Here is an 18,742-nt window from a genome sequence, read left to right on the forward strand (position 1 = left end):
GGGAATGATTAAAAAATATACAAACAATCATTCGTCTTGGGTCCATTTGGAAGCATCTCTGTTACAACAGGTTCCAGCTCCCCCAAAGATGATTAACGAATCCTCCAGGTAGGGCCAAAAGACAGAGGCGACCAACAGCAGAAACAGCTCTGTCATCATGTGTTATATGTTCTGACACACACGTATCAACACCTAGATGAGTCAAGAGCCACTAAAATCGACATTAAGGATGAGGACAACAGTCCGTTACACAACAAACACAACGTACACATATATACATATGGTCCGTTTATGATAAGAACATGACAGATATTTTCTAGAAGTGTAAGCCAGGTTTAGTTTCAGAACAGTTTCCGATGGTTTAGTTGTTCTACACAAATCCTGGAGGTGACTGGTTCTCAGTAGACAGTTCTTGAGTTGGAATCCAAAGCAAAAGATTCTTCCCGTGTTGAGACGAAAAAAACATATGCAAAGTTGCTACAGAAAGGTTTAATATTTATGCGGCAATTCTAGTTTCTGATTGGTTTATAGAAGAACGTGAATTAATTCCATTTGTCAATTCTTAGCAGCATCGTTTATAAATAGAATCTCCCGAATATTGAAACACATTTATACGTACATGTTACGGGTATGTACATCATGAAGAGTTTCTGTATTTTTTTTTTTTTTTTTTTTTTTTTTAGGTTGAACAATGGACTTGCACTCAAATTTCCCCACTACAGATCCAGCACATTGGATTAAATGATCCATAGCAACCACTACATACAGCCAGAACAAATCTTCGACAGGAACATTTTTCGTAGCAATCACCGTTTTCAACGCCCACGAGTATCAGAATGCGTAAACACATAACGTTGGGCTTTGACCACCTGCACACGTGTGTGTGTGTATGTGTGTGTGTGCAGTCAGCACCAACCCTACTTAGGGTTTAACTGGCTTCCTCCAAAGGAGGAAGTTTAATGGGAGTATGAAATTCACAAGCGGTCCCCAGTCGCATGTATATCCCCGTTAGGGGAGATGATGACATTAGGTTTTTGCAACTTTTTGCAGGGAGGTGTCGACGTCCCCCTACATACAGCACCTGGACTTCCCAAATTTGTTCCCCATTTTAGTAATGACCAGGCTCAACGTTGCTTAACTTCGGTGATCTGACGGGAACCGGTGTGTCAACATGATTATGCTGTATATACCTGCACACATGGAAAAAAGGGATTATGTTATGTTTTCACGCATACTGGTGTAGCAAACAGACTGGAATATTTGAGAACACAGCTATATAAGGATTTGCCGCGAAAATCAAATCAGTTTATTCCAGTTTTTCCCTTTGTTTTCCCCAAGACTGGATGTCAATGAAACTCTGTCAATGGGAGACATTAAAATCCCCTTTCTTGATTTTGAACGCCATGCACATGTAATTTGATTCTCATCATGGAAAATTACCACATCGAATGAGAATTAATTCTTTTAAATAATGTTATTTCGTTACTGTTTCTTATGAGATGAACACACACACAAAATTTCGCTTATATGATTTAATGACTGTTTTTGTCTCAGAAAATAATCACATTCATTGCAAGCCACATGTGACACTCTGTTCATAAAAATCAGTAATTTTAAACTTTGTGCTATTCTCACGAGATCTTCATTTAACTAATCCTGCATAATGAACACTAGTTACAAGAAAACACTTCCGTTGGAACGATTTGAATTAATATTCCTAACACGTAAATGTTATTTATTTCATAATAATACTGTGATTTCAAGGTTTTTGCCAAATGTCGTTATTTTCTGGAGTTACTTCTATATTTATGTATGTGAGGATGTTATCTGGTGACATCTTTCTATTAGTCGGCGATCTCGTTGAATTTACCTTTAACAGTCCTGCGGATACTCTATTTTCGAGGTCCTGGATATGACCTTAAACTATATCCGATGGTGAGGCCCCAGCTTGCGAGCTATGAGGAGTGTGGAGCCACCTTTTAATTGCCATTGCTCCCAGGTCCACTCTGACCTGAAGTGGTAGTACCTGTTAAGATCCCAACTATGGGTTAAATAGAAAATGGCTTGAAAAAAAAATATTCTATTAAAAGTTTTCTTCAAAATAACTGGATTCGGCATTAAATAACCTGAAAAGGGTTGATATGCCATAAAACTACCAACCAACCATTTTCGATTTCAAGAGATTCCTGCACCTGTAACATTAATCCTAAAAATTGATGGATCCCGATTATGAATCGATGAAAGTTTACAAAGGCATCAACACTTATCAAGACCAAGAGGCCACTCGAAGATAAGGGTTAAAGAGTGTACAGTAGAAATTGGACAATATAGTAATCGTTAGTAATGAAAATTTGGTAAATTTGATAACTTATATGGAACGGCTCATCAAAAACTTGTTTACGTTAGACTTGAAGACAACCATATTGTAATCAGCTGGAAAGCAGGAAAACAGAAGACAATTCCATAGGCGTGCAGTTCTAAGAAAGAAGCTTTGCTCATGGAATCTACGTTTAGGTTTAGGCACAGATAAAGAGTGGAGGAAATTATTGATAGTGATTTCTGCTAGACGGGTGTTTCTTGTGAAAGTTTTGAGAAGGGGGTCCATAGATTGGAACTCAGTCGAGCACTTTCCATGGAAATAACAATAAAGCAGAGACAAACTCGCAACATCTCTTCTGTGAGAAAGAGGTTGCAGGGAAAAGAAAAGGACATCTCCTACGAGGCTACGAAGTCTATTTTGAACTCTATCAAGGCAGGATAAGTCTTTTCTAGCAGCTCCTGCCCAGATGTGGCAACAGTACTCCATCCTTGGACGTACCTAGCTCGCTCTTATATAGATAGAGAATTGCGTCAGCAGTGAGATATCTACTGGATCGATAGAAGAATTCCACCACTTTTCCAGCAGCCTTGGCAACGGATTTAATGTATTTAATTTGATTAGGGACTCCCGGCTGGAACTACTAAAAGTGGAGAACCCTACCTGGAGTTTCTAGAGATCAAAAGGAATATCCAAGATTCATTTTTGGTGTTGTCGGGATAAAGCCAATAATGAAGAGACGCGATTTTCTTGGCCTTTTGGCTAGGAACACAGTGTAGTATCTGTTATGATACTATACTTCATCTTTTTCTGTCCTCGATCAGTGGAGAAAAAACCCTTCTAGACTGAGGCCATTTTTATTTGTGTTCCTATCCAGATTGCCCCTTTTTGGAGGAGCTGGATTTTCTCCACATTAATTCTGCCCTTGTGGGGAGGCAAGTAAATAGAAGCAAATAAGAGATGCTGGCGTCTGAACGCCCGACCTGGAAACTCATTAAAGCGAGGAGCTAACCATTGCGCTGCATCTCTGACGCACCCTTTCCACCTCTATCGTGGCGGCGGCGGTATCGGTGCTTAAGAAGGGTAGATTTATTTTGAATTGAAAAATAGAAAATTTTGAATCTTTTGCATAAAAAGAAGAAAACTTATTTAAGGGGATAGAATAGGTGGATGAGGGTGGGGAAGGTTAGGGGTCGTGAATATATGTGCGATCGCGCACACGGAAGAGGGGACTGGAAATTGAATGGGTTTAGGGAAAGAGGGTTGAGAGAATAAGAAAAAAAATGACGGTTGTGTTGTATGTGTGCGCGTTGGCTGGCACGCAGCAGGCAGCACGTGTGTAACCATGGCAACGATAGAAGGAACACTAATGGCGAGGAATGGGTAGATTCAATGATGGATGATGAGGAAGATGGAGGCCGTGATGTGGTGGGAGAAGATGCTGATTTAGAGAAGTAAGGTGGGGGGGGGGATTAGTAGAGTGAGTTTGGGATAAAGGAAGAGAGGGAGAAAGACATGAAAGGAGTAAAAAGAGGATAGAGAGCAAAATAAGAGGAGAGTGGAGAGATATGAGGGGGGAAGAAAGAAGCATGAAGGGGTGAGAGAATGAGATGAGGGAGAGGGAGAAACTATGGACAGGCGTAGAAAGGAGGGAGGCGAGAAAGAGAGTAAGGAGGAAAGAAGATGAAAGGAAATAAAATGAGAGAGTAAAATAAAAAAAGAGATGTGAGGGAGAAGGAGAGAAATATATGAGGGGAGGAGTCAGATAGAGGAGGGGGGATACGAAGAGGTGGGGAGAGGAGAGATATATACGAGGGGGAGGAGAGAGAGATATATATACGAGGGGGAGGAGAGAGAGAGAAATCTGAAGAGGGGGAGGAGAGAGAGAGAGATCTGAAGAGGGGGAGGAGAGAGAGAGAGAGAGATCTGAAGAGGGGGAGGAGAGAGAGAGAGATCTGAAGAGGGGGAGGAGAGAGAGAGAGAGATCTGAAGAGGGGGAGGAGAGAGAGAGATCTGAGGAGGGGGAGGAGAGATATGAGGAAGGGGAGGAGAGAGAGATATGAGGAGGGGGAGGAGAGATATGAGGAAGGGGAGGAGAGAGAGATATGAGGAGGGGGAGGAGAGAGATATGAGGAAGGGGAGGAGAGAGAGATATGAGGAGGGGGAGGAGAGAGAGATATGAGGAGGGGAAGGAGAGAGAGATATGAGGAGGGGAAGGAGAGAGAGATATGAGGAGGGGAAGGAGAGAGAGATATGAGGAGGGGAAGGAGAGAGAGATATGAGGAGGGGAAGGAGAGAGAGATATGAGGAGGGGAAGGAGAGAGAGATATGAGGAGGGGAAGGAGAGAGAGATATGAGGAGGGGGAGGAGGAGAGATATGAGGAGGGGGAGGAGGAGAGATATGAGGAGGAGGAGGAGGAGGAGAGATATGAGGAGGGGGAGGAGGAGAGATATGAGGAGGGGGAGGAGGAGAGATATGAGGAGGGGGAGGAGAGAGATATGAGGACGAGGAGGAGGAGGAGGAGAGAGAGAGATATGAGGAGGAGGAGAGAGAGATATGAGGAGGAGGAGGAGGAGAGAGAGATATGAGGAGGAGGAGGAGAGAGAGATATGAGGAGGGGGAGGAGAAAGATATGAGAAGGTGGAGGAGAGAGAGATATGAGGAGGGGGAGGAGAGAGAGATATGAGGAGGGGGAGGAGAGAGAGATATGAGGAGGGGAAGGAGAGAGAGATATGAGGAGGGGAAGGAGAGAGAGATATGAGGAGGGGAAGGAGAGAGAGATATGAGGAGGGGAAGGAGAGAGAGATATGAGGAGGGGAAGGAGAGAGAGATACGAGGAGGGGAAGGAGAGAGAGATACGAGGAGGGGAAGAGGAAACAAAGAGAGGAAAAGAAAAAGTATTAAATAGCAAAGAAAGTAGGAAGACGAGAAAGAGAGGAGGGGAGAGAAGAAGCTGTGGGGGACGAGGAGAGAAAAGTAAGGGAAGAATAGGTGTCAAAAATTCAATACAACGTTTCGAAATTATATAACTTCTTTAAACAAACAAAAGCCAAGAGAGAAAGAAAATGATTCATATCTGAGATGGCAATCTGGATAACTGAATAAGGAAAGATGATTGTCAGGGGAAACAAGAAACGAAAAAGGCAAACAGGAAAAGGAAGGAATAAAATTGATTTCTAGTGACATTCTAGATGGAGATTAAAAGTACTTTTATTTTACGGTCTTAAATTTTAAATCTGCTAATGAGAAAGTTTGTACAAAAATGTACAGAGGCGATTAGGTGACTATAACCAGAGAATAGGAAATAGAAATTAGCCCAACCTTGTCTGACTGAAGCCTGACCATTGGCTGATGTAAACCAACTCGTAGGTGTGAGTAACAATGAATATGATTGGTAACCTAGTTAAACTAAACACTATATGAATATATATAAAAAGACTAGGTAACACAAATTTCATGCATACATGGAAGATTCTATGTAGCTTAATTGACATATATTTTCATAAATATATCTACTACAATTTAAAAGGAACTTTGTGTGTGTGTGTGTGTGTGTGTGTGTGTGTGTGTGTGTGTGTGTGTGTGTGAGTTCATTCCCCATGATGAAACGGTTGGGTTGATTTTTTTTTAATTTCACACGTAGGTACTTGATGTGTCTGGAAGTGTTATGTAGAGGGTTTTTTTTTTTGGTTTTTTTATCACAATGCATCTAAGTATCGAAAATTGATAATAAAAAAAAAAATCTGATTAAAGAAGGATGTCTACTTTTGACAACAGTAAACACTTTTATACAACCTAACATCACAAATGCTTTTGAGAAGTTTCATCACTGCACAAGCAGAAAGGCCCAGCCTATAAAATCAACTGTAGTTTCTGTTATAATACAGGGATGTGTTTGAAATGAATGCTTCATTTTAGAGCACAACTGAACCATGATACTTGACTTTTACATTTTAAACTTTAAGTGAAGCCATTATTTGCAGATATTTTTTATAAAATCAACAGTAGATTCTCTACAGTGCAATGTAGACTACAATGTATTGTTGACTAAGTCACTGCGGGGAAGACATGTACACCAACTAGAGCAGGCAATCAATTGATTTGATTAAAAAATGGGCGATTTCGATCACAATAAAAATATGGAAGGGTGAAACATTTGTTATCCTCATGCAATCCCGGACAACGTCGAGTCTCCCTGCTAGTAAGAAATAAAGGATGACAATTTAAAGTTAAATAAAGCTTCATTAATAAGCAAATCAATTAGGAAAAGAAACCTCTCAATGCCAATGCTTCTCATCAGAATAGGAGAAAAAATTGCTCCACATTCTCGTGTAGAGCTTTAAGTATCTTGATAGGTTCTGTATAAAGATTATATATTTTTTTATCTTGATTTTTAAAAATTTACTTTATACTATCATCGCTACCCGACGTTGCCTCGGTGGAGAGAAGTGGTAAAGTAAGGATATTAAACAACCCCCAGCCCTAAAATAAAAAGTAAATGAACTTTTGTTTCAATTAAAATAGCAACGAGTACCCGTGCGATCGCAAAAAATAAAAAATTAGTTGCAGTACGCAGGCGGCAGGCAGGCAGGCTCGAACCTATAATGCCAAAAGAGGAAAAGGAGGTAAAACAAGCTAATGCGCTAGCTGTCACGGCCATGACGCCTTATGACGTCACGACAGGTCAAAATAACATTTCTTAGACGTACATTCACATTGCTAGGCGTATGACTTGCAAAAATGTTGACGTTAAAAACTGACCTTCTTGCAAAAAAGAAAACAAGTTCACCAGCACAGAATCCATCTTTTTGGTCAATTTCTTTAAATATTTTTCATCCGAGAGATTGATCTTTCTAATCATACCAATTTTATCACGGTCTGATAGGTTTGTCAAAAGTTTTTAGAAGGCATACAAACAAACATACACACACAAACTAACACACACTTTGCCTTTTATATAATTTTATATTGACATAATGAATATAAGTACGAATGATATATATTATTGGATTGGAATTCATTATTAAGATGAGTATTATTTATTAATTTATTTATTGCGGACTATTATCCTCATCTTTTCTTAGTTGTTTCACGTCGTTTCGGCCAATTATATCTATGGCCTTTGTCAGGTGGTAACCACGACAGATAGTAACTCTGACTGCATTCACTGCAATTACTGCCTTTCATAGTTGTCGTCGTCTCACCACGTTTTAGCCAAGTAAACCTCTGGCCTGCTTTGGGTAGGATTGAAACTGCTATCTTCAGACAATTCTCACCTGGTGAGACGTGGTGAGCCGACAACAACTATTGAAAGCAGTAATTGCAGTGAATGCAGTCAGGAGATTCAGAGTTCCTATCCGTCGTGGTTATCACCTGGCACAGGCCATAGATATAATTGGCCGAAACATCGTGAAACAACTAAGAAAAGATGAGGATAATAGTCCGCAATAAATAAAATTAATAAATAAATACTCATCTCAATGAATTCCAATTAAATAATATATACCATTCGGTATGGACCCGACCATGGAAGATCAGATAATAAATAAACGTGGATTTATAAGACCAAAAAATTTGGGGCCCGTGGCGCAGTGGATAAAGGCATTGAATCTCTATGGTTCCAGATGAGAATTGTCTGAAGACAGCGGTTTCAATCCTACCCAAAGCCGGCCAGAAGCTTACTTGGCCAAAACGTGGTGAGATGACAACAACTATGGACGGCAGTCACGAGATTCAGAGTTCCTATCTCATCGTGGTTACCACCTGACGAAGGCTAGAGGAATAGTTGGCCGAAACGTCGTGAAACAACCAAGAAAAGATGAGGATAATGGTCCGCAATAAATAAAATTAATAAGTAATCCTGGTTTTTCCCTTTGCATCTCTCACTCTTCCTCTCTCCCACTCCTGCAATATTGTGATTGGCTGGTTAACCCATGAATACCGGCTGGTAGAGACGTCAAAAGGTATGCACGTTTCACACCAAGAACCCCGCTTTGACTACGATACACTTCAATACTACAGCATACCAAATTTATTACTCCAACTGAAGCAAGACCATTCAGCTACTTTAAATGATATATATCCTTCCCCGGGATCATATATCGATGCATCCATTCAGTCTTGAAAGACAAAGGATACGCCCTGTAAGGGAAGCTGCACATAAAATTGTGAGGCAAGGATTGCACAATCTCCAACCTGAATCGGCACTGCTTGAATCCAGCAGCAAAGAGAAGTTCAGGACAACTGGTAACAATGCCGAGATAAGCGGAGAGCACATACAGTACCTGGAGGTCGTAAATGGTCACCCATTTAGTACTGACCAGGTTAACTTCGGTGATTCAACAGGAACGGGTGTGTCAACGTGGTTAAATCATATTAGATCATATATACAGGTCACAAAATATCAGATCAAATTTACAAGACAGGATTGGACTCAGATCAAAAAATAGTATTTATTTTTAGTTTATTTATAGGATTGATTCATTAATGAATCAAATATTACCGAAGATAGCCAGGAGCAATTTGTTTATGAATATAATTAAATTCTTTCACGATAAACACACGTCTAGCTGAAACCACTGTCATTAATTTTCCCCACTCTTTATCTGTGCCTAAATCAAAACGTAGATTCCATGAGCAAAGCTTCTTTCTTAGAAGTGCACGTCTGTGGAACTCTCTTCCGATTGACTATTTCCCACCTGACTACAACTTGGATGTCTTCAAGTCCAACATAAACAAATTCATGATGAACCGCCACCTTAAGTAAGACACTTTATCAAATCTCCAATACTAACGATTACTACGATACTATCCCATTGATTACTGTACACGCAATAACCCTTATCCCTGAGTAGCTTCCGGGCCTTGATAAGTGGTGACCACCATTAAAAAAAACAAAAAACATTAATAAATCAATATTTTGCTCTTATTAAATAATTGAGTGCTCTGCTAGATTATTTTCTACTGAACAAGGCCAAGAAATATACATACATACATATATATATATTTAGCTAGTTGGATGACCGCGTCCCTTGTTGAGATGAGGTAGGTCCATTCCACAGTCGGATTTTGTCGCGGTTTGTTTGATCTGTGTTAATTAATAGACTATATTGTGTGCGGGGCGTTTGCTCAGTTGGCAGAGTTCTTGCCTCACACGCAAGAGGCTCAGGTTTCAAAGCCCGGGTTCGGATATGTCAAACTGATAAGCCCAAATGAGGGTGAAACTGGGGTCTTGGACTTCCGGTTTGTTGACTGTCTTATGAGCTGTGATCTTCTTTGGCTGGAAATAATTATATAAACTCTCACATTCTGAATATATATATATATATACACACACACACACACACACACACACACACACACACACACACACATACACTAATCCACAGACCGACTATTTCGCTGTATAACAGCTCTTGAATACAGCTCGATTAGCACTGGGCTGGTGCATCTACCACTAGTCTCTCCCTCTTGAATAGGGTCCCAAAAAGTGTCCAATCTAATAGATCCCACTTTGTCAACTAGGCTCCAGTCCCTGTCTCATTGCACTTGTGCCCTCTCAACATGCATATTCCCGACAAACCCACTTAGAAACAAAATCACACCCCTTCACTGTTGAAGTCCCTAAATGTCAGAAAGTTTTCTATTCTAATAGCTTCTTCTCTGTAATGCTAGACTTTGGAATTCCCTTCCTGCTACCTGCTTCCCAAACTTCACTGATATGTAGAAGTTCAAATGCAACGTTAACCAACATCTTAATCTTTCTTAGACATGGTCTCAATAAGTAGATCCTTACGTCCAAGTGGCGATATGCCTTGTTTGGGATGAAGGTGAGTATTAAAAAAAAAAAAAAGAAAAAAAAAGAAAGAAAAGAAGGAAAAAGAAGAAAAAAAAAAAAGAAAGAAAAAAAAGAAAGAAAAAAAAGTACCCCAAGCCAGGATCAAAATTCAATTATTGAGCTGAGCTAATATCACTACTCTATCATCTGAAACCTGCTAAATGTAACTGAAATATCAATGTAAACTTTGTCAAACGCAGGAGAGCTCAATTTGTTTTTACCCAATGAATAACACACATACACACACACACACTATGAGAATACACGTCCCAGGACAGGTAAAATTAATTCCCTAAACAGAACAGTTTTGTACCGCTTTTGAAATAATGAGACTAAATGTTAAGTCTAAAATTCTTATTCTAACTTATGTCGAACATTTAAGGATTAAGTTAAAGGAGTCCTAAGAAAAAGTAAAATTCAGGGAAGCTTGTTTAATTGATGTGTAATAACTAGATCAAACATACTTGAATTATGAAATGGAAATGTGAAAGAGATCAAAAGGGGAAGGGCGAAAGGGGAGAGGAAGGGGGTGGACGAAAGAGAGAAAGAAAACGTAGCGAAAGAGAGAGAGGAAAGGGGGCAAGAGAGAGAGGAAAGGGGGAGGAAGAGAGAGAGGAAAGGGGGAGGAAGAGAGAGAGGAAAGGGGGAGGAAGAGAGAGAGGAAAGGGGGAGGAAGAGAGAGAGGAAAGGGGGAGGAAGAGAGAGGAAGGTGGGGGGAAGAGAGAGGAAGGTGGGGGGAAGAGAGAGGAAGGTGGGGGAGGAGGGAGAAGAGAGAGGAAGGGGGGGGGCGAAAGAGGAAGAAGGGGGGGGAGAAAGGGGGCGAAAGAGGAAGAAAGGGGGGGGGGCGAAAGAGGAAGAAAGGGGGGGGGGGCGAAAGAGGAAGAAGGGGGGGAAGAAAGGGGGGGAGAGGAAGAAAGGGGGGGGGAAGAAAGGGGGCGAAAGAGGAAGAAAGGGGGCGAAAAGGGAAGAAAGGGGGCGAAAGAGGAAGAAAGGGGGTGAAAGAGAGAGGAGAGTGGGGGCGAAAGAGAGAGGAGGGGGGCGAAAGAGAGAGAAGAAACATGGGGGGGCGAAAGAGAGTTGGGATGGGGGCGAAAGAGAAAGGGGAAGAGGGCGAAAGAGAGAGGAGAAGGGGGCGAAAGAGAGTGGAGGGATAAAAATAGAGGAGAGGAGTGAGGTGAGATAGAGGACGTGAAAGAGAAACAGAAAGGGAGGGGGAAAAAAGAATGGTAATATAGAAAAGTTCAAAAAATTATTTACAGACTGCAGGCAGCAAACGAACAGAAAAAAAAAAAAGAACTGTCTCATGAAATTCGTTCATCGTGATTTGGGATAGCAAATCAAACTGTTCAGGAAATTGGCAGAACTGTTCTAGCTTTGCAATGAAAACTTGAAACGTGATCAAGTAAAAAAAAATTATCTATTTATTACTGAGCACTTCTATATGAAAAATATAGTAAAAAAAAATTATCTATTTATTAAGAAATTTAAGAATAGAAATGCAAATTCTTTCAGACTTCTATCCAGTCATGGCTGACAGAATGAGAACATGCTCGTCCCATAGATTAAATAAATTCCATGCTGATTTTCAAGTCTAAGAAGATACACCTGAAGACAGTTGGAGGTTACATTGACCGAAACGTTGTGAAAAATGACAAGATGAGAACAGTAATAGTACGAATAATCAACCCTCATCTCAAAAATTCAGAAACGTAGCAAAACAAAAAAAAAAATAAATAAATAAACATAATAGTGGAATTCGTATTATTCAGATTCATCGAACTACTGTTCTCATCTTGAGTGTGATTTTCACAACGTTTTAGTCGATGTAACCTCCGACCTTCTTCAGGTGTATCTTGTCAAACTCAGGAATGTTTCTGTTGAACTTAGGAATTTGGACAGAATTTCGAACGGAACCTTTTATTTACATCAGGGGGGTATCGTGCTCCTGTTCCGTCAACCATGACTGGATAGAGGTCCTAAGTAATTCGCAATTGTATTTTTTTTTGCAGGTGCCCACACTGAGGATTGAACATTCAACTTTCAGGAGAATATAACTTTTACAATTGATTTTTCCAAGTACTCTCTCTAACCACTGCGCAACGGGTCCTTGCAAATCCTAGTGAAAATGAACGAATGGTGCAGTTTTAGGCCTTAACATATGTAAATTTGAGTTCTACACAATGCAAAAAAATAAAATGAATAAGTCCATCATTTGCCACCTCACCCCCATTTATCCCCCAAAGTCCCCAAGGCCTTAACATATTTAAATTTGAGTTCAGCACCATGCAAAACTGCTAAGTAGACATACACAGAAAATTTGACAAATATGGTAAAATACTCCCCAAAATGAAGTGTTTTTATTAGCCCTTAAAGAGCCCCTGGGGCACACCCAAGAGTTATCGCGAAGTATAGATAAACAAAATTATATAGAAATAAGTTACAACTTTTAAGAAAGTTTTATAAAAATCCAAGGCATCAAATTTTTTTTAATAAGCACAAAAGTGTAAATTTTAGCCATTTTAAACCGAAAGGCACCACTAGGGAGGCAACTGGAGTTTTCCTAGAAAATCTGTTCTGTTACTTTTTTACTCATATCATGTTTAATGTTCATGCAAAATTTCAAAAAATTCCAAGACGTAGTTATTGAGAAAAGTGCAGACAGACGAACGGACGAGGGCAAATTTACAGGTCCACCCTCTTTTTATCGTTGGACCAAAAAACAAAACAAAAAAAATTCTTAAAATATTTATTCACGGAGTTAGGTTTGGTTATTTTGTAGAGAGTTTCTATTCTTCACTCTCTTTGTATCTTCAATCATTAGTTTGTAGTGTTTGGCTTGTCTTGTTGTGGATTGTTGTCTTTGTTCCCTGCCCTGCAGAACATGAATGAGTTTTGCAATGAGAGAGGAAAAAGAGTATTAATGTTTGGTATATTTTAAGTAAGGAAATTAGCTGGAAAGTGGGGGATGGAGAAAGAAAAAAGGGGGAAAGGTGTGCTGTTGTTTTTGTTTTTGGTTTTGCAGAACAATTAATTTTGCAAAAGGGAATAGAAAAAAAACAAAAAACAACATTAATGTTAGGTGCATTTTGCCTCAGGAAGCCAATATTTTCAGACAGCCTGATCTGATAGTATCAGGCCTAGTAGAGGAACCTAGCTTTTAAAAACCATTTTTGTTAGAATGTTACATGTCCATCCATCCATAGCCCTTGAGCCCCTGGAGGGGTATAGGCCATCTACAACTTTTTGTAGATGTTTTTGTAGCGAGGAGTTCTTTTTACAGGGTGAGGGTGCTGGGACCCACGCCCAACCTTCTCAGAAGGTACATACAGTGCCTAGCCTTCCCAAATGGTCACTTATCTGGTACTGGCCAGGCTAAATGTTGCTTAACTTCGGTGATCTAGCGAGAACCGGTGTGTCAACGTGATTGTGTCGTACCAATGTTACATTGTGACTTTCAAATATTAATATTATTAGGACTTCATGTTTAACTTGGAAATATTGCGACACTAACGACGTCCCCCTCCTCATTCCTATAAAGTCTTAGGAATTAAAAACAAACAAAAAAAAAGGGAGAAAGACCATATAACAGAAATTAGTTTAATAATAAATAGGGCTATGACAACAGAATATTCTTTTCATTGTTTTGACTCTCGAGTGTATATCCGACACAGTTAATCAACCGAGAACCACATCACTCTATATAAAAGCATATAAGATATCAACAGATACACACTTGAGAGTCAAAACAATGAAAAGAATATGCTGTTGTCATAGCCCTAATATTAACGCCTCTGTTCAGTCTCAGCCAATAAATACCCCCCTGCAAGGGTGGCTGCACATGTAATTGTGAGGCAAGAGTTGCACAACCACTAACCACACTTCTCCTGAATTGGTACTGCTCGAGTCCAGCGGCAAGAAGTGCGAGACGACTGGAAATAATATCAAGATAAGCGGAGAGCATATACAGCTCCCAAAGTTCCCAAATGCTTACTCATTTTAGTACTGAGCTCAAAGTTGCTTAACTTTAATGATCTAATGGGAACCCGTGTGTCAATGTGATTAAGCTGTATACGCTCAAATCAAAGGGAAGTAACTATGTATGGACTAATACAAAGTTACATCAGTTTTTTTAAGATGTTTATCAGCAGAACAAAGGTATAGGAAATTGTTCACTAAGGAAAACAAAAGAGAGTTAAAATAAGATTGTTAATCAGTGTGATGGTGATTTGGGACAGAAGGACCGGGCAGTAGAGGTCAATATGTTTCAAGTTAGTTTACAGTCAGTTTTAGGAGAGGCAGTGAGTTTTATGACAGTTTACGAACAGTCTGGAGTTTGCGATTGTTGACAACAGTTTCCAGTTCGACTTAGTTGTGGTTTGAAGGAAATCGACATGAACTGACGGATACTGACAAATAAGGGCTCAACAGCATGTAGAAGGTCGATGGTGTCACACACACATCCAGAGTGCAACTGATATTTGCAGAATGTGTTAGAGTTTGTTTTTTTTTGTTTTTTTTATGAATTAAGCTAAAATTTAAAAACAATAATAATAAATATAACAATAAACTCTGTACAATATTATGATAAAATATAATAATAATTACAAAATATAATAAACTCCTTACAAACTCTCGACTTTTACTGTAATCTTCACCAACCGTTCTCTCTGTCTCTCTCTGCTCTGCATTTTCCCATTCTTTCTTTTCACAATCATCATTGTCCTCATATGCAAATTAATGCCATAAACCATCTATAGATGAAAGTTTGTTTTTTTACTGTTTCCTTCTGTGAGCTGCCGTCACCTGTGTAAGTCATGTTTTGCGTTACTTTCGGCAAATTTTATATTATGAACTTGTGCGCATTCTCCTCAGCAGCCGCCAATGTTAGAGATGACAAAAACAAAAAGCCAAAATAGCAGAAGACCACGGAAACAACATTTAGGGCCGACATTTGTTATCAAACAAGGTACCATCTGGTTCCACATTTTTATGTGAATGCCTCTATTTGTTTGCCTCCCCATGAGGGCAGATTTAGACACACAATCAGTTTTTTAGTATGGGAATAATCCTACAACTCCAAAAACGAATATTGAAGATGCGGATAAAAAGTAAAATAGCCTCAGTCTAGAAGCATTTCTATGACACTGATCAAAGACAGAAAAGATAGTATATTTTTCCTCCTCACAAAAAAAAAAGAAAAAAAAAGAAACTGCTTTCATTAGAATGTCATGCTTAACTTTCAAACACCATTTTCATCGTGAAACATGCAGATTCAATGTCGGCATCGAAAGAATATCCCTCCTTATTTTTTTTTTTCTAACTCTAACCACTTGCTTCACTTTACCGTTGTTTTCATTTGGGTCACACACATGAACCACATCGCCTCAAAATAAAAGCAACCTTCCACCTCCTTTCCCCTCATGGCCTCCACTGGACTCACAGTCCAGTTGGCACAATATCCATTGGTTCATTTGTTATTCTCGCCAGTTGACTGGACATGGCCAGTCCGCAGCCGGGAGGGAGAGAGCGAACCAGTCTGGCGCCATCACGAAAGACTTAGTGCCAAGCAAGCGAGAAAAGCCCAGGCGTGCAAATTCCCCTGCTCCACACTCACAGCATGGCGTTCGCACTTTGAACATGGATTATAGTTATCTGCCGTACCGCCTCTCTGCCTGCATTCTGTAATCTTTTTTCCCCCTCTCTCTATCTGTTCGTCTCATCGTGAGACATTTGCTTTATTTTATTATTTTATATTCATTTCACACTTCTTGGCTTCTTCATCATGTTTGCTCTCCTTTTTCTTGCATCCTTACTCTCCTCTCAAACACGATTACATTCCTTTCTCAATTTTCTCCCTCTCTCTCTCTCTCCTTTCAGAGTCTGATATTTTTTTTTTTTTTTGCCGGGGGGTGGGGGGGGGTGACATTTACAATTATTTCTTTAATTTTCTTTCTTCCAAGTTTTTTTTAAAACCGTTTTCCTCATGTTAGCGTTCTTTTTTTTGTTTTTTTTTTCCTCATCCTTACTCTCCTTTAAAAAAATTATTCCCATTCTACGTTTTGAAATGTTCATACTTCTCGTCATCTCATATCCAGTGAATGAGGAATATTATGAGGAGATTGATTTTATGTTTACTCTCCCATTTTGGCATTTTTACCCCCCCCCCTCTTAACATCTATCACTCTTGCTCTTTTACAAGACACTTTTTTTTTTTTAAATTTATTTTACATTTCTCGGTTTACTTATGTTTGCTCTCCCTTTTATTTCATCCTTACTCTCCTCTGTTTACCTCTCTGCTCAAAACATGATTACATTTCTTTTTCAATTCTCTCTCTCTCTCTCTCTCTCTCTCTCTCTCTCTCTCTCTCTCTCTCTCTCTCCTTTCAGAGGCTTGTACTTTTTTTTTTTTACTTTTGACATTCATAATTATTTCTTTTATTTATTTTAAGCTTTTTACTCTTTTTCCTCATGTTTGCTGTCCTTTTTTTTATCATCCTTACTCACCTTTAACAAATTATTCCATTTCATGTCTTCAATTTTTGATACTGTTCCATGCATCATATCCAATCATGAAGAATATTATGAGAGGATTGGTTCTATATTTGCTCTCCCAATTTGGAACCATTACTCTCCCTTCAAAAAAAAAAAAAAAAAAAAAAATCTCGATCACACCCATTTTTTTCAATAACTTCTCTTAGCACCCGTTCCTTTTTTTCTCCTCTCTTTTGCTAGATCCTTAACTTTTTTTTTTATTCATTTCATATTTCTTAGCATCCTTATCATGTTTGTTCTCCATCTTTTTTTTTCCATCTTTACTCTCCTCCTTTAAGCCCCCTCCCCCCCGAAAACGATTCCATCCCTTTCATAATTTTTTTGCCTCTTCTTTCAGAACCATATAAATATATCTCTTCACATTCACAGGTATTTTTCTTCAACTTATTTCAAAGATTTTTTCTCATTTTCCTTATGTTTGCTCTCCCTTCTTTTGCATCCTTACTAGTGATGGGACGATTCCAATATTTTTCCCCAATTCCGATACAATTATTGATTCCGATTCTTTATAAATCTCTAATTATTTACCTATAAGATTGTTAATCCCCCCCCCCCCCGATTACCGTAAAAACACATGTAAATATGCAGATATTTTCCTAAAGTTCAAAATACACTTGTGGAGGATGATCTATCGATTTTAGCTTTACTTGTATTTTAAAATCAATAAATATTTATTATTTTATCATTATTACCAGATATGGAAGATTTTATTTTAAACAAAATCAAATAAAAAAAAGACAATCAAAAGAATCGTTTTGGCATCGGAAAATAGGCATCAACTTCTCCGATACCGATTCCCCCAAATCTGATTTTTCCGATTCCGGATTCCGATTAATCGTCCCAACACTAAATCTAACTCTCCTTTATAAAATTTATTCACATTCCACATTTTCAATCTTTCATACTTCTTCCTGAGACGCATTTATTCCACGAAGAATATTACAAGAGAATTGATTTTCTCCTGTTTACTGTCCTTTTTTTTACATTCTTACTCTCCCTTTAAAAGAAAATTTATTCCAATTTTTCCATAGTGCATACTCCCCCTCCTCTTGACATCCATTACTTTCTTCCCTGTCTCCTTTGCTAGACCATATATATATATATATATATATAGTCTTTGAGAGTGTGAGGGAAAACTTACTTGCCCCAAAATATTTTTTCTCCTCCGACTTTATGTCTTTGTTTCAGTCAATAATAGTAAATAATTTTACAACATTTCAAGAAATTACCGTGTGTATAATCTAACAAGAAAATATTTAACTCTTGTAAATCAACTATTTTATTGCTACAAACATTTCAGTAAATATTCAACAAAACGTTAATATACAACACCAGTTTCTTCATTTAGCATCATTTATATTATTGTTCCATAGAAATAAGAATCATTTCTTCGGATCCTGTACGGAACAAAGCGTTTTTTTCCTCTTTCAAATGTCCGTCTTTACTTTTGTAAGTATGAAGTGTATGTAGTTGTAGCGTCAAAGAGGTTTTTTTTCCAAATGAATTTCAAAATCAGAGAGCTAAATGAAGGCGACATGTAAATTTGACCTCTTGTTGATTTTTAGCGTGACCACTCTTTTTTCAATACATTCCAAGGGTCTCACAGCTAGAGATGAAAAAATTCACAAATGATGAGACATAGGTCATTCTATTTGAGGGTGGTAAAATAAATGGGTTTTCCTGTTTCTATATGTAAAGAAATTTTATTGATTGGTGGGCGAGTGATTTACGACTTTTAGTCACCCCAAGAAATTTTCAATTGACTGTAAAGTCTCAAAGGCTATATATATATATATATATATATATATATATATATTATTCATTTCACATTTCTTGGCATCCTTATCATGTTTGCTCTCCTTTTCTTGCATACTTACTCTCCAACAAGTGCTTTGCAGACCGAGGAGATTACTTCAAATGGGGGACATGATATTCATATGTGCATTATCAATAAAAGTGCCCATACGAAAACAGTCTGGAAACTTATTTAAGGCACCTCGTACAATTATTTTATTTATTTATTTTAAAGATATTT

The 18,742-nt window shown here is 38.6% G+C and overlaps 1 protein-coding gene and 1 pseudogene across 2 annotated transcripts in view; both read right to left on the reverse strand.

Moving 5' to 3' along the window:
- LOC145266939 (uncharacterized) overlaps positions 1 to 18,742 on the reverse strand; it is a 558,464-nt gene that overhangs the window by 312,494 nt on the left and 227,228 nt on the right. The window lies entirely within an intron of this gene.
- On the reverse strand, positions 1,070 to 1,188 carry LOC145267230 (5S ribosomal RNA; annotated as a pseudogene).

Source organism: Euprymna scolopes, chromosome 42 (genome assembly GCF_053919585.1).
Source record: "Euprymna scolopes isolate OS-2025 chromosome 42, ASM5391958v1, whole genome shotgun sequence".
Taxonomy (NCBI): domain Eukaryota; kingdom Metazoa; phylum Mollusca; class Cephalopoda; order Sepiida; family Sepiolidae; genus Euprymna; species Euprymna scolopes.